The following is a 23,707-nucleotide window of genomic DNA, read 5'->3' on the forward strand; positions in this document are numbered from 1 at the left end:
ACAAGGTAATAGAATCCTCTGAAACCATATGACCAAGGCCCACTATAAAAAGACTATACAGTTTTATAATGCCTAACTGGATTCCACTAGCAGAATAGAGAGGAAAACAGGGCAGAAGTTGTTACTTAAATTCCACTTCAAATTAAGAAGTATGACAGGAGATCTGTTATTAAGTGACAATGAAGACAGTACCACCTTAAAGCTGAAGTAAGCAAATATGTAAATCAGCAGCACTCATGGAGTGAACAAGAGTGATAAAAGGTGCCCAGGTCAGGTGGCATTGAATAGAGCGATAAAGCCCTGTATACATTGCAGACCACCAGAATTCAATTAACAGCTCTGATGTTTGATGGCACAGGCAGAAAGGGTGGGTACTTGGACAACTCCACTTTTGGTCACCTGGTGGTGACTGAGCATGTGAATCTGACAAAGGATTTCAGGGTGGAGTTTCAGCAGAATATCAGAGACAAAGGAAAAGGGTAGTAATACTGATTGTGAGAGGGGAGCCAACAGTGATACAAAGGAAATAGAAGATTTGTTATAACAAGGGGTTACTGGCAGGTACTTGTATCCCAAGAAAAATTATTATGCAGCTCAGGTTAACTGTGGAAGGAATGCCAGTCCCAATAACCTCTAACTGTTCTTTAGTACAATTCAAAAAACTTTTAAAGTCTAACTTAACTGGCACTGTTCTTGCACCAGTCCTGGCTAGTATCTGTACTCTTAAGATCAAGACCCTATACCTTCCTCCTACTACTCATCTGAATGTGTATGGTATACAGTATTGATGTTATTAAACAAATATACAATGCACATTCCCAAAGAAAATTTTACATGAATCAATCATTAGATAAATTGTATGTTGTGAAACACTTCAGATTTTTGGACTCTCCCGGTAAACAACTGTAAAATAAATAAGTTTCTAGCAGAGTTTGCTACTTATGGGTGGGGAATGGAACCAGATTTGCCACAGTGATGTATGGGGCAGAACCTAGAAAGGAATCAAGAGGGTAGACTTCTAAAGTAGTATAAGAGAATATTTGGTTTGCATGATGTAAATTCAGCAGCAGAACTCTGACAATTTACATATTTGTTGTTCTCCACAATACAGTAACTTCTTTAGAGTGGATAGAAACTATTTCATGAGAGCACATTTGCTTAAAGTTTTGAGAACTATTAAATTAGATCACATAAAAGAGGTTCATATTAGGAGTTAGTTTTTTAGTGTACAAAACTAAAAGGCAAACAAAATATCTTCCAGCAAACAGAACATCTTCCAGCAATAATAATCCAAAATGCAGTAGAGTCACAGATTACATGCAACTTAAGTCAAACCGTTCCACGATGACCTACAGCACTCCTTTATAAAACTGGGTAGATCAATCTAATCTACTCCTAAAGCAAAAACTATATTTTCAACACCAAATCAAACCAATGCAGCTAATCAGTGGACAATACTAGGTCTGACTTGGTACCAAACAACTGTGTACAATAACTGGCCATATATTAAGATTTGATCAGTAAGTCCAATATGCAGTTGAGAGAGCCAACCTTAAACTAAGGCAAGGATTGACTTTATAAAGGAAGTCCAAAACAGCACACATGCAAGACCATAGAGTGATCCACTGCCTAGTTCTCTATGTGCCTTGTTAATTTTGACAAATGTACAGTCTTCTCAGCTTGCCAGACTGTAGCAATTTTGTAAGACTGCAAAGTTTATAAATAGCCACATTAAGTGCACACATCACCCTCTGGCACTTACTTATTCTTAGACCTTTACAGCCACTCAAGCCCAACTGCTTGAAACACCATGAACTTCTAAGCCATGGCTCGAGCAGCTCTTTCCCTCTCCACATATCTGGCAGAGCAGCTGCTCGAACGTGAGTTCAAGTACACAGCTGCCACAGTCAGACACCATCAAGGTCTCCATGTACAACTGGTAAGTGGGGAAGTGAAACTGCTAGGGGGTCTTCAGGTTTACGAAGAAATTGGGGGTTGGTTAAGAATTAAGAGAACAATTGGGTGTTGACTCGGAGTTAGGAAGCAAAGGAGTTTTAGGGTTAGGTTCAGGGTTCTATAAGGGATAGTTAGCCAAGTAGTAGTGCATGGGAATCAGGGTAGTGGGAGTTAGGGCACTTGCCAATGAGTGAGTGGCAGCAGCGATGTGTATCATGAGCTAATGGTGAGCAAGCACTTTTAGACCCATCTATTCATCTACACTCAAACTTTAAGACCTCCCCAAAAAATCCTCTTCAGCCCAGACAAGAAGCTCCGATACTAGCCAGTGAACAAATACATCACAGGGAACTTGCATTCACTGAACTAAAACCGGTCCTGCATTTGTGAAAAAGATTACAATATAAAAGGACCTTACTAACAGGGATGTTACACAGACAGGTAAAAATTCCAGTCAAAATTATTTCCATCAACAAAACAGTCCTGTCCATGTACTAGCATCATTGCCAAGTCAACTATCATAAAAAGTCATACTTTTGTCTTCAATTTTTAAAGTCTCAAGTGAATAAGTGAACATATATGCACATGCCTCATCTTAAGTCTGTGTACCAAGTCTGATTTGCAGGTAAAATTTTTTAGACGCATGACTATAGTATGCTGTAAATACCATATAAAGTACTTAAAATGGTGATCATCTGTCAAACTATACAGCTGAGCATTATATAGTACATTTTCACTGCTAGCTCAAGCTAAACTTTTGCAAATGTACAATGTGCCTTTTCTCCCAGGCCTCTACTGAAAAAGAGCTTTACCCTGTTGGACTTTCCCAGTGAGCAATATACCAGTAAAAACTAAGACAATGAGTTACAAACAGCACTGACAATTGAGTCATCAGGGAATATAGAAAGTACATCAGAAGACATAGCTATTAAGTGGGAAATTAAAATGTTTAAAAATATGACTGAAATAAAAGGACAAAGGTTAAAATATTGTAGAAGGTAAATTTTACAGAATCAGGACAGTAACTGCGAAATTCTATAGGGAAAATAAGGGAGTATTTGAACAAAGCAACTGCTCACTGTACAGCTATAAAACCTTTGAGAGAAAACCAGGAGATCCTGACATATTACATGTATTTTAGACATAAAGAACATTTACATAAAACAGAGGAACTGGGAAACCATGAAGATTAACAAAAGGAAATATTTCTGAAGTCATAATGGTGGAGGATAATCTTCCTCTAACCTTGACAACAGCTAAGACAGGAAAATATGAAATAAATAGCACAAGTAGCAAACAAAAAAACTGAGGGTAATGCTACTCAGTGCCAGAAGTCTGAACCTCAAAATGCACACACTCGAGGCACTCCTCAGTATGGAGAAAAGATATATGTGTAGTAACAGAAACCTGGTTTAACGCTCCAGAGATCACCCCAGCACTACCAGGCTACAACTCATAACATACATTTCTGCCACAGAACCCAAACCGAAATACAAAAGGCGGGGGGCGTATCCATATTCATAAAGGATATCCACACCTCCAGGTTAGTGGCACAGCATGATGCTTCAGAGATCATCCACGTGCAACTAACAATGGGCAAAACTGCAATTCAAATTGTAGCTTGCTACAGATCACCCACCATGACCCAGGACCCCCATTCCACATTTCTGGAAACAAAGGTCCTACCAAACACCCTAATACTGGGTGATTTCAATTACCCAAACATTAACTGGGAGAACTACTCAAGTACTAACTCCCTTGCCCAACATTTCCTAGAATTTATAAACTCAAATGCCCTGGTTCAACTGGTCAACACTCCCACCAGAGGTGACAACATACTGGACCTGGTCATCAGCAACATGGGCGACTGGTGTTCCACACCGGAGGTCAACCCCTCGCTAGTTAGATCTGACCATAAACAAATATCACTTTGGATATCCACATTCCGCCCCCACCCCTGGACAAGAAAACCACTGAAAAACTTTTCAAAAGCAAACCACGTTACTCAAGACAGAGGTGAAAAGTTTCAAAGCCCTCATGCTGAAGGATAACACTGTCCAAGCTGCCAAATCCTTTATTAATGCATACTACGGGCACCCACAAGAATGCATGGATCATGCCATCCCAAGCAAAACCAAGACTCACTCCTCCAAGAAAAGGAAGCCAGTCTGGTGGACTCCTTCCATAAACAAGCTATACAATAGAAGGAGGAAACTAGTAGAGAAGAGTAAAATTCCAAGAAGGGAAGACATCCCTGATCAGTATCAGCAAGAAACTATGATCCCTTATAAAATCATCCAAGGCAAGCTTTGAAAGAAAAATTGCCAAGGACTCCAAAGATAACCATAAGGCATTCTTTAGCTATGTCAAGAATCTAAGTGGCAGTGCTCAGATCTGCTCAGAGTTATTGCAGAATGGCACAAAATACACTGAACCGACCAATATCGCCAACATCCAAGCAGACAGGTTCAACGCAAACTTCACCCCCCTCTCACCCCCAAGAGGGCCCATAACCATACCAGGAGAATGTAGAGTCCCTGAAATCACTGACACTCCGGTTAAAACAGCCCTCTCCAAAGCCAAAAACACAGCATCAATGGGACCGGACGGTGTCCCAGGCTGTGTTTTACATGAGCTCAAAGACGAACTTACCCCCTCATCTAAACACACTGTTCAAACTCAGCCTCGCTACAAGCTACGTACCCATAGAGTGACGCACAGCAGCGGGTATTCCACTCCACAAAGGTGGAGCCACGACAGATCCCAGGAACTATCGCCCTATAAGCCTGACTAGCTTGGTCTGCAAGGCTATGGAGTGCATCAAAATGGAACTCATTGACAGAGACATTGAGAACCTCCAAACACTGGACTCTACCCAGTTCGGCTTTGTTTAGGGCAGATCATGCCCCCTAAACCTGATGGACTTCTTTGAGACAAGTTACCAAGGCTATAGATGACGGAAAGGTGGTACACAGCCTACCTAGACTTCGCAAAGGCCTTCGACAACATTCCCCATTCTGGTATTATAGACAAGCTCACCAGCCTGAGCATAAACCCCTACGTCACAAGATGGTTTGCCAACTGGCTCTCAGACAGAACCCACATGGAGAGAGTTGCGGGAGCTAGGTCTGACTCTAAAATCGGTTACAAGTGGAGTCCCAAGGGCTCAGTCCTAGGACCCCTCCTGTTCGGCATATACTTCTTAGAGGTACAGGCAAGCACAGGAGGACTATGGCTGACCAAGTTCGCAGACCACTGCAAACTAGGGGCTATAACTGACTCTCTGGCTGACAAAGACATCCTCCAAAAGGGTCTTACTGAGATAGATACCTGGTATCAAAATCATGGCCTCAAGCTAAACGCCAAAAAGTGCACAGTCACCCCCTCTGGAAAAAACAAAGTACCCACAAATTACCACATATGTGGTAGTCCCCTACATATAGGAGACGTAATAAGGGAGCTGGGGACCCAAGTAGATAGTAATCTCACCTTTGATAATCACATTGCCAAAGTGAGTTAGAAAATCCTTCTAAATGGCCCACCTAATCACAAAAGGGTTCGCATCCGGATCAAAAAAGAGGCAATTGTGCCCCTCTACTCATCACTCAGACTCATCAGAGTTATACGCCCCATTTGAGATGTACCTTACAAGACACCTGCAACAGCTGGAAAGACAACAGAAGTACCTCACCAAGAGGATCACTGGCCTCAAACAGATGCCCTATGCAGCTCAACTGAAGAAATTACAGCTGTACTCTGTTGCATACCACCTACTCGGAGGTGATCTCTGCCTGACATACAAGGCCATGTCCAACCCAGAATGGGATATGCTCCACCTAAAGAAAACCTTATCCCTGCGAGCCACACACTCTAGGGATCTGAACCTCACCACAACAATAAATAGGACGTGCTGGAGGGATAGATTCCCGTCTCAGATTTCCCATGCTTTGGAACAAGATCCCCATCTACATTAGGCAGAGCTCCTCGCCAACACTCTTCAAAAGAAATCTTGACGAGCGGATGGGAAACAAAGTTTACCTCTGGGATCACTTCAGCGGCTCTGCTGGACAGAGGCACAGGGAACTAACCTAAGGGGGCAGCGAAAGCCAACACATCCTGGCTAGGCTTATAAATGCCTTCGGGCAGATAGCCTAGTACCTACCTATGAACCTACAAAAACAGATTTATAAAACATAGAAGTTTTCAGTAACATTACATTCTTGTAGATCTCTGGAAGTTAGAAGAGAATGTAATAAATATTATTACACAAAGCCTTCCAGATCTTTAAAAAATCTGGGGGGAGGGGGGTACCAGCTTCTTGAAGAAAGCCACATTAGCTGAACTACCCAAAAGAGTAAAGACACTCAAGATCTAACTTTGTACAAAGCCATCTCAATTTAAGCCATGTTTACAATGCATTTGTCTGTACTAGCTTACAGAATGGGTAAGAGGCCAACAAAATTGACAGATACAGATCAACCTAGTTTTGTGGGGGGGGGGGGGGGGGGCAAACATTTGGCAACAAAAAGCAGACCAATTAAATTCAAGAGGGAAGTAGACTGCAAAAAGACACTGCTGTCATAGGAGCGTTGATGCAGCAAAAGCATATGAAAGTTACCTGAGATTTTTTTATGAACAGGGCAATGACAGCATTTGGATTCCCTGAGAGAACAACAAAGAACGAATAATTAGAGAGGGAAAGGTAATAGAATGGAAGAGGCCAAAAAGACATTTGGACTGTAGTCTTCTCTGATGATGACAAAATATAGGCAAAGATGAAGAGATAGGGAATTCTAAATGAAACACCTGCTTAGCCTGAATTTCTAGTTGAATCTAGAATAAAAGCTCCTGTTAAAAAGGGATAATTAGAAAAGCATATAAAATACTGTATGACAACTACAGGAATCAGAAAAGATTGAAATCTCTCCTCAAAGAATCAATGTGAGGATATACATATTGCTCCCAAATATGCAACAAACCTAAAGACTTTTGCCTAGAATGTTTGTAAAGGCAACTTTATACCCCAAACAGACTCCAAAGAATTTTTCCTAAGGCAGATGGCAAACACTGGAAGTGTAACAAGGGAGAAAGAGGTACCGGGGAGTATACATTCTTAGATAGAAATGAGTTCATAGGTTTATACTAGGCTATCTGCCCTAAGGCATTTATAAGCCTAGCCCAAAGTTTTGTGGCTTATGCCACCCCTTATATGAAAAAATAATGTGCCCATTAGTTTGTTGTGCCTCTGTCCCGCAGTGACACAGAGATGATTCCCGGGGTAAACCTACGATCTCCCATCCACAGGTCAAGATTTCTCTTGAACAGAGCCAGCGAGGTGCTCTGCCTCACATGGACCGGGATTTTATTCCACAGCATAGGGAGTCTATCTATCCCTCCAGCACGTCCTATTTATATCCATGCTAAGGTTTAAGTCGCTTGCTCTAGTGGTTTTGGTGGATTTGGATTTTTTTGAGGTGGAGCATGTCCATTAATTCTGGGTTGGACATGGCCTTGTATGTCAGGCACATGTCACCTCTGAGCAGACGGTATGCGACTGAATAGAGCTGGAGTTTCTTCAATCTGGCAGCATATGACAGATTTTGGAGTCCCTTTATCCTTTTGGTGAGGAACTTTTGGGGTCTCTCCAATTGCTGCAGATGTCGGGTGAGATACATCCCGAATGGGGCATTGTACTCTATCATTGGTCTGATAAGTGAAGAGTACAGGGGAACAATGACCTCACTAGATCTGGATGTGAATTCCTTCATGATCAGGTGGGCAATGTAGAAGGTCTTTCTAACCACTTTAGCAACGTGAGTGTCAAAAGAAAGGTCACCGTCAATCTGGGTCCCCAGGTCCCCGATAACCTCTTCTGTGCTTAGTGGATTGCCACCTATATGGTAGCTTGGGGTTACCTTGTTTTTCCCGAAGGGTATGACTATACATTTTTTGGTGTTTAACTTCAGGCCATGGCTCTGGCACCAGCTATCTGTTTCCGTGAGTCCCTTCTGTGCTTAGTGGATTGCCACCTATATGGTAGCTTGGGGTTACCTTGTTTTTCCCGAAGGGTATGGCTATACATTTTTTGGCGTTTAACTTCAGGCCATGGCTCTGGCACAAGCTATCTGTTTCCGTGAGTCCCTTCTGAAGGATATCCATGTCCGATGCACTTTCCACTATGGCGCCCAGTTTGCAGTCGTCTGCAAACTTTGCCAGCCAAAGTCCTCCCATGCTGGCCTGTACTGAGAAGTAGATGCCGAACAATAGGGGGACAAGGACTGAGCCCTGTGGGACACCACTTGTGACCGGCTTGGAGTCTGACATAGCACCAGCAACTCTAACGCTGTGGGTTCTGTCCTTAAGCCAGTTTGCAACCCATCTTGTGACATATGGGTTTACATTTAAGCTGGTAAGTTTTTCTACAATACCAGAGTGGGGCATTGTGTCGAAAGCCTTTGCAAGGTCAAGGTAGGCTGTATGGACTGCCTTTCCCTCATCAATGGCCTTGGTGACTGTTTCGAAGAAGTCGACCAAGTTCAAAAGGCATGATCTGCCCTTGAAGCCAAATTGGGTCGGGTCCAATGTCTGCAAGTCCCCTATATCTTTGTTTATGAGCTCCATTATGATCCTCTCCATAGCTTTGCAGACTAGACTTGTTAAGCTTATGGGGCGGTAATTACCAGGGTCCATAGAGGCACCGCCTTTGTGGAGTGGGACCACAGTTGCCGTACACCACTCCTTGGGCACGTATCCTGTGGTAAGGCTGAGATTAAACAGCTGCCTTATGTGGGTTTAATTCCTCATTTAGCTTCGTGTAGCACACAGCCGGGGACACCATCCGGTCCCATTGATGCTGTGTTTTTAGCTTTAGAGAGCAGCTTTCACCTGCGCATTTGAGATGTCTGGGAGGCTACACTCCGCTGGGATAGTTATCTCTCCTTTGCGGTCGGGAGGTGAAGTTTGCACTGAACCTGTCTGCCAGTATGTTGGCAATGTCTGTGGGTTCAGTGATTTTTGTATCATTTTGGACTAATTCTGAGCATATGTGGGAGTTTCCACCCAGGTTCCTAACATAGCTGAAAAAGGCCTTATGATTGTCCTTTGAATCCATGGCAATTTTACTCTCAAAATTGGCCTTAGTTGATTTTATGAGTGTTCGTATTTTTTTTTTTTACTAATAATGATCAGGGGTGACTTCCCTTTTATGGATTTTGTTCTATCATGTAATAGCTTTCGCCTCTTATTGTAAAGTTTGTTAATGGCTGGGGTTCACCAGACTGGACGTTTGCCCTTTATTTGGGATTGCCTGATCCATGCAGTCCTGGAGGTGTTCATAGAAGGCATTTGTAAGGGCTTCCGCAGCTTGGTTGGGTTGTGGTTTCCACTGGCTCAGGGGCCTTGAAGGATACCACACCAGTCTTGAGTAGTGTGAAGTTTGCTTTAGAGAAGTTCTTCACTGTGGTCTTTTTTGTTTGGGGTGGGGGCGGGATGTGGATTTCCAATGAGAGTAGTTTATGATCAGATCTCACCAATGAGGGATATACTTCCGGTGTGGAGCATTTTGTCCCCATGTTTGTGATAATGAGATCTAGTATATTTTCTCCTCTCGTGGGAACAGTGACTAGCTGTTCCATGGCATTTGAATTTATGAACTCCAGGAACCGTTGGGCTAGAAAGTTAGGGCTTGAGTAATGTTCCCAGTCTATATTCGGGTAGTTGAAGTCACCCAATATGATGGAGTTTGGAGATACATTTATACCCTCCAGTGTCTTCAGGAAGGCTGTGTGGGGTTCCTGAGTTTGAGAGGGTGGCCTGTAGCATGCTACAATTTGTAGAGCAGTTTTGCCTATGGTTAGCTGCACCTGGATGGTTTCCGAAGCTTCATGCGAAGTTGGCAGATTTTAAAAATGCCCTACAGAGTACTCCGCCAGGAATACTGGGGGAGCAAACGAGTTTAACTGATGATTTTTTTTTTTAGTTGGGATACAGTATTTGAATTGTCTAAACATAGTAAGAACCTGTTAAATTTAAATTTTGGTGGCTGCCAAAGAAAGCAATTGCTAGCAAACGGAAATTGGTCTAAACCAACCATACCTGTAGCAGTGAATATTTTAACAAGAGATAAAAAGAACAGGGATCTTTTAAAAAGGGAAGGAGTAAATTACATGGAAAAAAAATGGAAGTTGTGGATCAATACATGCAGAAATTATGTACTAGAGGAGGAATGACGTTTAACAGAAAGCAGGAGTTGGATTTATATAATATTTGATTATATTGTACTGAACAATATTAGTGATGTTGGTTTATAAATGTGAACTTTGATGTGAATATGGTTTAATTACTTTTTTATTTTAATAAATGTAAGTTCATCTAGGTCACAACTGGCATTAACATACAGATGCCTTATCTGCATTTATTTCCATCAGATTATATTTTTACTATTAATTTAAGCTGGGCTGACAAGCAAAATTTTTTTATTCTCAGATAACTAAGAATACTCTGGTTATTCAAAGCTTCATCACTTGAAGTAAATGCATGCTTAGGAATTTCATGTGCTTTCAATCGTAAAACAAATGGAACAAGGCATGTTAATTGCTGCCCGATAAGCAATTAATCTGAACCTCAAGTAAAGAATACAGTTTGATGTAGAAAGAATGCTGCACTTCTTTGATTGGTCCCTGCTCTTTTAAAGTAAGACAGTTAGCTGGTCCGTCGACTATTTCAAATAATATTCAAAGAAAGAATGTACCAAGCATTTTAAATACTATTTTTTTCATTATTAATTTTCTTTTTATTTAAAATCATTAACAAAAACTGGATTTGTAAAAAAAGGAAGCAATTACGTCATACAACAGGAGACTCGATGGCCACATATATGGGTTTCTTTCTCTATAAAAGAGCATTAATTATTAACAGACCGGATAACCCAGTTATTGAAAGATGAAAATAAGGGAAGAGCAAATTTACCAAGATGTACATTGCCTTCTCATTCAACTAAATTTTAATTTTTGGTTCGATCAAGCTGCCAGAGAGAAGCTGTGCACTTTTGAGCATGTGTGCCTCAACCAAACAAAAAGTTGTATTGTGTGTCAAGCTGCCAAAAAGAGAATATTACACTGCTTTATTATAATCATGGAATAACAATTTATTTCCACTAATCATGGAATAAGAATTTATTTCCACTAATCATGGAATAAGAATTTATTTCCACTAACAATAGAAATGAACCCCAACTAGTAAACATGACTGCGCAAAATTCAAACTCAAACAGCTCAGTGGTCAGCAGCTCTCATTTTACAGCTCCAGGGCATTAGGTTCAAGCTTGAGCAGTGGGCATTGTGTGGAGTTTGAGCATTCTATCCACCCTAGTGAAGGTTTTCTTTGGGTACTCTGGTTTCTTTGCATCCACCCAAAATGCATACTGGTAAATGCTTATGGCATTCACCTTTACACTTTAACACAGCCAAACAAACAGATAAGTTCACTTAATTTTCTTTTTTGTTACCTGCTCACAACCTAATAAAAGGTGAGCATGAGAAAGTTAAAGACCATAATGAAGCCAAAAGGGGAGGGGGTGTGTTTTTACTTACACATAGAGGTAAAAGAAATCACTGCAAATAAATAAAAATTTAGACTGTAGCGAAAAATCTGTGCTTTTCAAATTATAACAAACTATGCATACCACCTTAATGCCTTGCCCCTCTTCATATTACCATACAGTCTATTCAGTGGTGACCTTTGCCTGGCATATACAGCTTCAACTCTAGGCAATCAGGCTTATTAAATATTCTAAGTCAAATGATACCATAAACACCCATTAAAGGATCTCCAAGCCCCCCCCCCCCCACCACACACAAAATAAATAGAACTTGCTGGAGGGATAGGTATGCATTTAAAAAAATAAAAAACAAACTTTTCTATGGAACTAACTTCCACTTAACATAAAGCAAAGTACTACTTTTACTATATTCAAACTTTTACTATATTCAAATATAATTTGGACTACTGGGTGTGTAACTGTACATTCACCCCCGGTTTAGCATACATGATGCTCAAAAACAAAAAGGTAAATATCTGAACATCTTTGTCTGGCCCGTCTATAGGTTATTTGTACATAAAACATAAGGGCTTAAAAACTACCAGAGAATGCACAGCTAGCTTCTTTGATTTCTAGTGCCATACTTCTCAAATGTCCCCGATTTGCTGCAGCATCCCTTAATTTGGCTAAAGGTTTAGCTCTGTCCCTCTTAGTCTCACTTAAAAAGGGTGACTTCTAAAGAAAATGTGACAAAATACACTTAATAAATAAATAATGACAATAATTACAGTTACAGACGTTTTACATTAGAAAATGTGCATTCACTCATGTTCTGTTATTTAGTCAATGGCTCAAGTTAAAAACACGTTTACATGAAGTGTCCCTGATTTCTGGATTTGTCCCAGATTGGTTGAGAGCCATGTATTCTGCTATCGATAACCTAGGAGCTCGACATACAAGTTGCCCTTTTAAGTATGAAGCCTGCACAGCAATGACCTTGCAAACCAAACAAGTTACATTACACCTGGCCTCAGTCAGTGGTACCTAGTTACTAGATCAGTAACTATCTCATGCTTGCGTTTCAACATAAAAACCCGATCATATCTGCACTTAAGTTTTCTAATCCCCTACTTACCCCACACACGGTTTTCAGTACCCCCCCCCCCCCCCATCATATCAAGGGGGAACAACCCATCATCTAGGTCACAAACACATGTAACCACAGAAACACCGTGGTCCTACAGACAGCAGACTGTACTCAACCTAAGCCATTTTAAACTCTCACAATAGTTACATTTACCAACACAAGCTACTTATGCTGTATAGAAAAAATTGCTTACACCATTACTAAATGTACACAACTAAACTATACACTACGATCACCAGCATGAGTTTCGCCCCAACCCTCATGAACCGTATCACAACGAAAAACACAACCAGTTAAATAACCACATATAACAGTACAGTCTTCAGAAAGCAGGCGTAAATACAATCCTCTTAGCCCTCTCGAATTTAAGTCTTCACCTCTCGTTACTTTGAATTAAAACATCATATCAGCTAAACTGACAACCTCCCTGGCAGATACACACCAGTCCGGAATTTCACCACCACAACCAGCTGAGCTTACACTCACATACATTCAACGGCAGAAAGATGAAATAGTGTATTATACATCCTTTGGAAGAAATGGGAATAAATTATCGTATTTAGCCCACCTCCTCTACAGTACACAACCAAATTTACTTACAGATAATATTTAACAATATACATCTAAGAAGCAAACACTCTCACATAACTTACTCCATACGCTGCGAGAACAGAAACAGTCACCTTGTGGGACGAGATTTTCTGTCTCCCAGAATAATGGCAACCGCCCAGTGCATTCTGGGTTAAGTGGTCACTACTAAAAAATCATATTGAAAATAAACTTTTAAAATAATTGCAAGTTCTCTACCTACAAACTATCCGTACAAATAATAAGCGATTAACCAGGAAACAAGTACTTTAAAACAAAACAAGGTTTGCAATACCGATGCACTATGGGAGTTGTAGGCATATGAAATTAAGGCATAGTTTTGTTTAAATATTGCATAGTCAACACCTAGCATTTTAAACCGCTAACGCGTTACCTGAATTGAAATAAGTACATAGGTTTACCGTTTTACTGTTACTTTGAGGGGTAGCTATCTTAATTTACTAACAAAATTAACGCAATGCATTCTGGGCGTTGTAGTACTTCTGTTCTTTCACTAGGGTTTTCCCCCAGTGGTTTGCGCCGACAGTATTTTTTTCCCTCAAAGCCTCTATCATTTCAAGTGCAATATAGATTTCTTTAGACTGAGAACAAAACTTCGCTATAATCGCTACAAAGCTGCTCTTCTATTCACCCAGATAGAATTTTCCGACAAGCATCGCAGTCGCAGACGACGAGCAGAAGTCGAGGTCACATAGGACCTTTGTTTCAGCATTTCAGGAGGTACGTAACCGCAACATATTGAACGATTGTGAAGAATGAAATATTTAAACATAGTATTTTACTGTTTGGGACAACATTTTGGCATAAAATTACCCTCCGGGACACGCAAGAACAGGAAGTTCATTAGTTGTTGATATCCGGTGTATTTCAGGGATCCCCGTCGGAGTGTTTTGTTTCCGTTTTGTCTCCAGCACATTGAAGCTCTCATTTCCGTTTGTAGTCCTAATATTTGAAAAAAGGGAGGTAAGGGTGTCTATATTTGTTTTGGCGAGTGGTCTGTCCAGTATGCTACTGGGCGACATTGGAGTAGTAAGGTTAGGTGGTTATAATGTTGTTATCCCACACGTTTAAAGTCTCTTTGGGGTTAGAAAGATAGTAGTAACCCTGAAAATATTCTAGGGGAGGAGACCCATTGTTAGAATAATAAAGTGTTTAGCAATTATGGATAGATTATAACGTAGCATGCTTGTAGATGTCCACCTACGTATTCTGTAGAATGTTGGTTTTGTAGGCCCTTTATTGAGAAGGGTGGGGGCAGTGGAGGGAGTGCATCTTTCTGTTTGGAATAGGCATTCAAACAGTATCGAGGACAGTTAGCTGATTTTTATTTCTACAGTCCTCCTGTATTTTAAACATTTTGTAAACCTACTTTTGTCAGGTGGAATGGAATGGTACATGAATATGCTGTCTCTGCACGCGATTAAAGTTCTCTTCTGATTGCGGTGCTTTTATCTGCATCGTTGTCTGAACTGCTACGTAGGTTTGCTAGTTTTCTTTACCTGGCTGGGGAAGGTGCTTGTAAAATTTTGTCATCGGTACGACTTGGTAAGCTGTTCCATGTGCTGAATATAGGGTTAGAAAAGGTTAGATGTATTATGTGGGGATTCAGATATGTGACTAGTCTATACCATATTTGGAGGTAATGCGTTCAGACTGTGGTAGATCTCCACCCACACACGTTGTAAATGCATTTTAATGGTAGTTTACATTGCTTTACGTTACTTTAATGTATTGTTTAGCTAATGCATTATAGATTGTTTTCCGGTTTGTAAGTTATGTAGTATAAAGTATGGGCTATATTCTGGGGTATTGGCACCTCTATTGCTGTTTTCGCTATATGAGTAGTAATGCAGTTTGATCATAGCTGTTACATTTACGGTTAGCGTGTAGTATTTGTTATCGACCTAGAGAGCACACTTTCCTCATACTGAGGTACTAAGTACTGTGGTGGTTGGTTTTCACTGGGTTATGTTCTCTTTTCTGGCTTCTTTATGGTTTGGTGGAAGCTGTTTACTGTTTCTACATTAGGTTGGGTAGATGCTGTAGGCATTGCGTTATTTAGCTATTATAAGTGCATTTTACTGAATCAAGGCAGTGGATATTATTACTAGGTTGATCATGTTTTGCAGTCCCCGAGCACAAGCCAGTGAAACTAATTGGGGTTGAGGTGCTAGCCCAGTGCAGAATGCATACACTCACACACACTAAATGAACACCTGTGGGTAATGTAGAGGATCGCCAGTTCACTTTTTCGGCATGTCCTTGATATACAGGAGAACACTTGAGCACCTGGAGAAATGGCACATCATCAGGGGAGAAAATGCAGACTGCACAGAAGACACCCCAGCCAAAAAAATGATCTAATGAGTCCAGCAGTGTGAGACAGCGGTGTTAACCAGTGTGATACCCTACTGGACCATCAGCGAATATGTTCTATGGCACTAAATGTATTAATCTAGATTTATTTGTTTATTTGCATTTGTTTACTGTGATGGTCCATTGGGCCGAAGTGAACCCATTTTCAGTGGAGTCCCGGAGAGAAAAGCTCCACGTTAATAAGCGCATTCAAAAGATGAGTCAACATTTGAATACACAAATCGGTTGAATGCATACAGGTAAAATCTCAAAATTAACAACTTCATTCATTATGGTACAGTATAAGAGAGAGAGTTGAATACACAGGTCAGAAGTCACAATTGAATATACCAAGGTATACATATCAGTAACTTAACTTCAGGAATGTAGTAAGCATACTACTTTGTGAAGATATGTTTGGAGTAAGTCAATATAGGTGATATTAGTGGTACACTGGGTAATAGAGTTTTGAAAGGTGCAGAATTGGCCCATGTGCAGTGCCATACAATGGAGGGGTGTTGCTGCAGGGACTTTTTGAAAGAAGAGGCGTTACTTGTAGTCTTTATTGGAAGTGGGAGGACATTCAACTGTTTGGCAGTTGAAAAAGAGTAGAGTATCTGTCCAGCTGGGAGGTTTGTTTTTTCTACTTTGAGGAGAAGTTGGCTCTCTGATCTGAGAGGCCTGTTTGGATGATAGTAAGTGTAGAGATAAGGGCTGGGAAGTGTGATGGTTTGAAGATAATTTCTTTGTACTGTTGTTAATTATAAGTATGTGAGGTAATGTAGGAGTTCAAGCCAGTTAGGAGGAACAGCGATGGGAGGAGTATTTTGCGTTAGTTGCAAACTTGGCTATTTTATTGTTAACAGGTCTCAAGCTTGGATTTTGGGGAGGATTGAATATTGGTAAGTAGAGGAACACTGTATAAAAGAAAAGGTAGAAATGTTGAGGCAAGGGTTTGTCTAGCAGAGCGGCTAAAGAACTTTCTATGTCCTATAGAGGATACCCAATTTTTGATGTTTGTCAAGATAAGCTAAAAAGCACGCAATGCAAGTAACTTGATGTTGTTCCCTACTCTGGTGTCTGAGTAGCTAAAAGTCAGATGTTAGGTCTGTACAGCGTACTGCACAGGAAGCTGTTTGTTGTAAGATTTGATAATGGTTCTCCTTCTCACACTTTTTGCCAGAACAACAACGAAATTGGTCTGACCTCTTTGTAGTGAGGATGGGTTAGCTTTTCTTTCTAGTGAGACTTATAAAACCTCTTTCTGAGGTTGGGGAGCATAAGCATGCATTATGAAACAATTGAGGGTGATCTGGTATTGATTTGGTAGTATAAAGCATTTGGAATTTAATACACCATGAGTGAAGCTAATCTGCATCTGGACTCTGGTTTCAAGAAGCTCCTCAGTCTTTGGACTTGAGATGGAGGAACTTTTTTCTAAAGCATGGATGGTAGTAGGCAGGCTGCAGTATTTGACACCATAGCTATTTTTTATCCTTTAGGAGGAGTTTTGTTTTTTTTTTTTTTTTTTGTGACTGAAAGGCCTTTTGTTTAAGGGTAGTAAAAAAGACTCCTCTACAATGATGTCAGTTTATTACCTAAAGAGATGTTGATTAACCTTGATTGGGTTTTGTGTGCCTTCTAAGACATCTTCAACTAAACACCACACATCTGTGGAACACCATTGTGACTGTGAAATCTTATATATATATTTTTTCTAATATTGGTCATCTATTACTTCTTAGGGCTAGTCTGGAAGGCATGAAGTGTGTAAGTGATGTCTGATAAAACCTTAAAATTGATTAGGTTACTTTTAAGTTCATTGTGCAAAAATGTGCTACAGCGCTAATTTTGTACATGTAGGTGTAAACCTGAAATGAATTGAATATTGTAGTTTTCAGTCTGTGAGCATAGATTTGCATTATGTGTGAATATGATCTAACTGTAAAACAAAATTTGTCAGTTTAGCATGCCCCATCAGGCCAGTTTGGGCTCCAAGAATTTAGAATTGATACAGTGGCATTGGACCTGCACAGCAGATTTACACACAATCGTGGGGGGGGGGGTGTTATTGGAGTTCTTTAAGTAACTACCCCCCCCTGTAAAATATCCATTTTGAAGAGCCAGAAGTGAAGGTGTCCAATTTTGCTCTTGAGCTAAGCAATACAGCCTTTTTTTTTTCCTTTTTATTTGTAGATCTCACTGCAAGTACTAATTAGTGATTGCTGAGATTTGGGAAGAAAGGATTAGAAGGGAAGATGAAATTTTATGAGTATGTTTAACTATTTAAGTAAGATCGTGTTCTGGCAGGGCAGTTTCAGTAGAAATGTGGTTATTTACCAGTTTATCGTTAAGGTTTTCCAGTTCTGGTTGAGAAGAGTGGATTCCTTAAGGTTAGTTTACCAGTAATGTACTTTTATCTGTAATTCAAAGGACCAGTGTAGGTCCAAGATGTGGTATTTATTTTTAGGAGAAATTTGACGTGGGGTGTTTTTTTTATTATGGAAAAAGACTGTTTTGTGGTCCCTCTCTCAGTAAGTGCCATGAGATCCTTTACAGCCACCAGTTCAGGCATATGGGACCTTGGTTTAACATTTTATCTGAAGGCAGCACTTCGGGAGTTTGGTGGCTCCACTAACCATCGTGCTGCACTGCAGTGTCATTATTGGCAAATTGCTCTAACTAGTGATGCAGGAGTAGAACATGCAGCTACCAACACTGCTGTGGTCATTAAACACAAGGCACATTTGAATCGCAACAAAGCACATTTGATTGCACGGTCACTTGATGTGTTTAAATTTACATAGTTTGGCACACAGAAAACAAGCACGAGTAGGGAGCAACACAAAACTAATATGAAAGTCTGTAAGGATACCATAAATATTTGCTTCTGCAGTCTGGACATAGTTAACATTTGCATGTTATGATTACTAGCTGTATCAGATGCACCTTGCTGCATCTCCTGAACCTTAAAAATTAATTGAAACTTTTTCAGAGTACCTTCTGCAAATCCAAATCCTGAAAGCTCATTGCTGTGTAGCCTCAGCCCCCCCACCCCCTTGCAGAATGGTGAGATGATGCACAAGTGAACAATAGCAGGGTACACATGGTCTCAGTTTGTACTTTAATAAGAGACTTGTTTGCCACATAATGATTAAAGCCGGTAATCGCCTAAGGATATGTGTCAATCAAGCCATTAAGCTTTTTTAATTTTATGTGCTCATTGTAGGGTTTTGTATCTTATGCTTTATTAAAACCCTAATGGCTTGAGTGGGAAAAAAATCAAGGATATGGAGGATATCCTTAAGCTTCCCTGGACGAATTAAAAAAGTGGTGCACTGATGTGTCTTGAGGGCACTGACTGCTCTGTGGTCAGTGGCTGCCCTTGGTCTAATGTTTAAAGTTCTTGACACAAATAATTGGCTAGGGAGAAATAGTTGTAGGTATTATTAGTCCTACTACTGGAGCGTAGAATTGTTCTACCACAGTATTCTCAACAAAGCAAAATTCATACTGATGTCTGTAAATATGTTCTGAAAAAGATCTATTGTACTAATTTGCTGCATCTCCTAATTTGTCAGTAAAGTGACATTTTGTTAAAAAATTAGGGCAGTGCAGACTAATGTTAGAAACCCTGTCTTATTCTCTACTTTAATAGAGGTTAAGGCTCTGCTGTACTTCTTGTATTCAGTCCTTCATCCCAGTGATCCCATTTCTGGAAGGTTCTGAAGCTGCAGCAGTAGGGGTGGAGTTAGTCCATGGATGCTATCTCTTACCAAAGGAGACTGCAATAATCTTGTTGGGTACTAAGAGTCGTTTTGGGTGGTCCCACTTGCTCCAGTTAAGAATAATTTTAAATGCCTAACTTGGAGAATTCAGACCCTGACATCCACACCAGGGACAATTTTCAGTTATCTTCCACCTTAACCAGTTGGTTTAAGCTGAAGTACCCAAGCCAGACATCACTTGTGCTTTTAAAAAGGTACAGGAACTCCTCAAGCTCGGGTGGCTTGTTTCTCTGGTAGGAAGTCTGGACCAGGCTTACTGTTCTCAAAAGACAAAGTGAAGAATACAAACTGTCTTACATGGGTTCCATATTTTGACTTCTGAGTGGTGGTGTTTGTGAATGGGCAGTTGGGACAGTGAGCTCAGGAACAGTTCAACACTGAGATGGTTATGGTTTCCGTATGTTCCCCAGCACTTTTGTTGGAGACTGACTTCTTTGATGATGTGAGTAATCTTTGTTGATGCCTTTCTCTGGGTTTTATGCAAGAAGTGGGTGAGATCGTGAAGGCTGCCAAGTGTCTTCTGTTTGGCAGATGTGAAATGCCACCGTTTACAGTGTACTGTGTGAGTGTAGGCAATTTTCTTCACCAGCTAGTGTCCTCTTAAGGTCATTGTAACAGAGACTGGGGCTTCGGCAGTTCTGTAGTGAATATCAGCAACTCTGGAGGTGGTGGGCAGCAGTGCTGATTCTTAGACTGCTTTTAACAGGGCGTATTCAGGGGGTGTTTTCCATGTATGCATCACTTTGGTTTGCTGTGCTGAAAGATGCATTTGTAAGTGAGGTGAAGGCCAGAGGCTTCCTCTTTATTTGTATTTATATATATATATATATATATATATATATATATATATATATAAAAAAAAAAACCGTTGCACTTCCCTTCTCTTGCCAGAAGAAAGCAGCATGGAAAGCACTGCAACTGCTCATCAGAGCAGGCTCGTCACCCTCCACCACCACCAAGTGGCTGAACTGTTTGTTTTTTTACTCTGGAATGAACATCCTGATGGTGTCAAGACAGGATCAACCTCGACACGTTTAACCCCAAGCAGTCTTTCTGTAGCAGAGCCTTTCAGGCTTTTTTCTCTCCAGCAGGTTGAGACTAGATGTGTTTTGTGTTTTTTTTTTTATAGGGTGCCTATATGAACATCAAAATTGGATGTTTTTTGAGAAGCTTCAATGTAGGTGTCATCATTTTTCCAGTTCAGGACCTCTCTAGTTTGTCTGCTTTAAAGACCTATTGTTCAGGGCCTTCATAAACAAAATTTAATTGGCAGTTGTGCTTAGATTGCTGGAAACTGTTTGTTTTCTTTCACTGACCGCTGATTTCCTGTGGCCTACAGCAGGGAGACAATCATTCTGAAAGTGGATAATTTCTTTAATTCTTCCATTCCCGAGGAATCTTGCTCAAATTTTTAAAATCTTGTGTGTCAGGTGGTCAGCTTTTTCCTTGTGTGTTTCCTAGGTAGTAACACTCATTGGGTGGTTTTTACTTCTAGAGAGAATGGAGGACTTGCAACCCACTATTCTGTTGCAATTCCCACTTGAGCAGTCCTAGTTTCTATGCCAGAGAAAATTCATATTTAGTGATTGTCCTGTTTGGTGGTTTATGCAAGATCTCATATGCGAGTACTCCATTAATACTTCAAGATGGACTGGCAGATGAAGGTATTCAGAAGTTATAGTTGTTTTCTGTCTTGGTGGCTGTGCCTTCACAGTTTGATAGGACATACTTTTGGAATGCGTGCCCATCATTATTGTGACTACCAGTTACCCTTCGGGGGGGGGGGGGGGATACACGTGAACAGATATAAAATCCGTGATTTTTGTTATGGGTTGGAGAGAGAGCTCCACTTCGTTGTACTGGAAGTTTAAAGCACTGTTAACTGTACAGGCTCTGGACCATTGGATTGCCATGGGCTTCATCTCTGTACAGACGGATGGTGGTTCTATGTATACATCAAGCAGATGACCTTCCTTAGCCACTGTGCAAGGTGGCAGTGGCACTTTGTTTTCTTGCTTGTATTCTAATAGTCTACATTTTGGGGTTGCTCATTTTACTGTCTGGTAAATATTGTTTCAAGCATGCTTATTTCACTCTGGGAGACTAAAGAGAAAAATTTCTTTCATGAATGGTTAATTAAGTCATTAGTAGCTGAAGTGATTTTTGTGTGAGTAACCCAGTTTTGACCCGTTCATGTTCCAAACCAGTGCCAGCCTATTGCAATTGTTTCTTAATTTTTTAAATTCTTTCTCAAAGCTGTTGGAGGGATGTAGTTGCTGTTTTGTATGCTTTCTGCCTTCCCCCCCAATGTCCAGATTCTTAGCAAAAACAAGACATTTGAAAGTCTGTGATTTTGATTGCCTGCCTTAGCCAGTCATGTTCCAGTAATCGGGATTATGTTCTTTTCTTCTCTTGGTTGCTGTGCCACAAATGGCTACATTTTTATTTTCATATAGCTCAGTTCCTTTAGAGGCCCATTTTTTTTTTACTTCTTATCCAGGTTTCTCAGAAACCTAACTAGAAAATTTTGTGGAGCATATGAATTTTGGTGAAAGCCACTACTGTGTCCAACTTCAACCACTGTGTACCTCTCCCTGTTTTTTTGTTCTTTAGTATTTCAGCCCAAGAGAACAGTGTGTGTGTGTGTGTTTTTTTTTTTTTTTTACTGTGGATGAGAAGGAAAGCATGTTGGTAAAGGTTTATCTACACCGTTGGTACTTTGATAGAAAGGTATGGGCTATCCCAATGAGCATTCCAGTATGGTGGTCTATATTTCCCTTGCCTTACCTCAGTGACATCTGTGTAGCAGTTACTTGGTCCTCCTTTTAAACCTTTGAAGAATAAGTTAGAAGTTGTAATTGACATCTAGATGCAGGTAGTCTTTGGGGCTGTGGAAATCCCATGCCTTTTTTTAAAGATTTGCTGGGGATTATGTCTCTTAGGCCACGTAGCCATATATATTTTTTTTCAGTGTTTGGTACAAACGCTTTATGGGTAGCTAGAGACACTGGATCTTTGAGAAGCTGTGACTGCATGGCATATTTTGTCCTCCTTCCATGTCGGTCTTTAGACTTTTACAAGCCTAGCCAATAACTAGATATTTGAGTCAAGCCCTGTGTCTTGTATTTGTGAGGCAACGACCTTGCCCATTATGTGAAACCCTCCCAAACCCCTTAGCCTTCTTTCAGGTTCTTGATTGGAAAGCTCTAGTTTTCTAGCTTTTCACTTGGCCAAAAATAAATTGAACTGGACTGTTCCAGGGCAATGAAGGGATGAGATTGCCAGCTTGGAAAAATGTTGATGTGGTGAGCACTGTTGATGCCAGACTGTAGTCCTTCAAATCTTGCATTCTTCTTTTCACAAGCTCCATGTCATATTGAGCATCCATAACTTGTTTTTTTTTTTTTTTTTTTTTTTTTTTATCTCTGTCTGTATGTCACTTCAGTTTGGAATATCTAAAAATTACCCTGGTAGCTTAATGATTCCATTTTATCTGACCAGTGGAGAAGGAATGCTAACCAGGGCAGATGAACTTGTTGAAGACTATGGTGCATTGAGCAGTGTGTGTTGTAGCCCATAAGTGAGCACACACACTTCTGTGTGAATACATGCACTGGAAATAGTGATTTGTCTGCCCTTTAAAAAAAAAAATGAATAATTGAAAGTGGTTACTTGGGGTCTTTGTGAATTACCTGTTGAATATTTAGATTGGAAAGAAGTGAAGAGAATGTCTGCTTCATCTGTGAAGAATTAACATATTTCTGATTTTTGCAAGTCATCCTTTGGAGAAGTGCACTGTAGAAGTCCACATGCAGATTACTTTGGAGCCAGGTTCAATAGTAAAACTTAAGCTAAACCCTATGTGACCATATCATTAATGTTAAAGTAGTATGTAGCTGGTATTTTCAAAAAGATATTAAGCATTGCATTTGGAGGCTTAATTGTATAATGCAATGTTAGGTTTTGGATTGAGAGCAAGTACTATGTGAACAGATTGGCAGATATTGAAGGATTGGGTAGCTGGTTATTTCAGCAATTTATTTTGGTCATTGCAAATAACCAACCTGTGCTTCATGTTTGCAAAGCTGTTATGTGCACAAATGTGAGGTACAGCTACTTACTGCAGAGGGTAACAAATTTATCACCGTTAACCATAAAATTTGCTCCACGAGTCCATTCTTATTTGCAATGGTGATGGACAGGTTGACAGACGAGATCAGACAGGAGTCCCCGTGGACTATGATGTTTGCAGATGACATTGTGATCAGTAGTGAGTGTAGGGAACAGGTGGAGGAGACCCTGGAGAGGTGGAGA

General features: G+C 40.4%; 2 protein-coding genes across 6 annotated transcripts in view; one reads left to right on the forward strand and one right to left on the reverse strand.

The window, feature by feature from the left end:
* Positions 1 to 14,177, reverse strand: part of ATP5PF (ATP synthase peripheral stalk subunit F6) — a 108,780-nt gene extending 94,603 nt beyond the window's left edge. The window contains exon 1 of one of the 5 annotated variants that reach the window (XM_044071365.1): positions 14,064 to 14,177. The gene's annotated coding sequence lies outside the window, so the exon portion shown is untranslated. The other 4 variants (XM_044071364.1, XM_044071366.1, XM_044071363.1 and 1 more) reach the window with 4 other exon arrangements.
* The window catches only part of GABPA (GA binding protein transcription factor subunit alpha), a gene marked incomplete in the record, with an annotated part of 677,711 nt that continues 668,139 nt past the window's right edge, over positions 14,136 to 23,707 (forward strand). The window contains 1 exon segment of the mRNA XM_044071362.1: positions 14,136 to 14,213.

The sequence above is a fragment of the Protopterus annectens genome, chromosome 5.part0 (assembly GCF_019279795.1).
Source record: "Protopterus annectens isolate FY-2018-M chromosome 5.part0, PAN1.0, whole genome shotgun sequence".
Classification (NCBI taxonomy): domain Eukaryota; kingdom Metazoa; phylum Chordata; order Ceratodontiformes; family Protopteridae; genus Protopterus; species Protopterus annectens.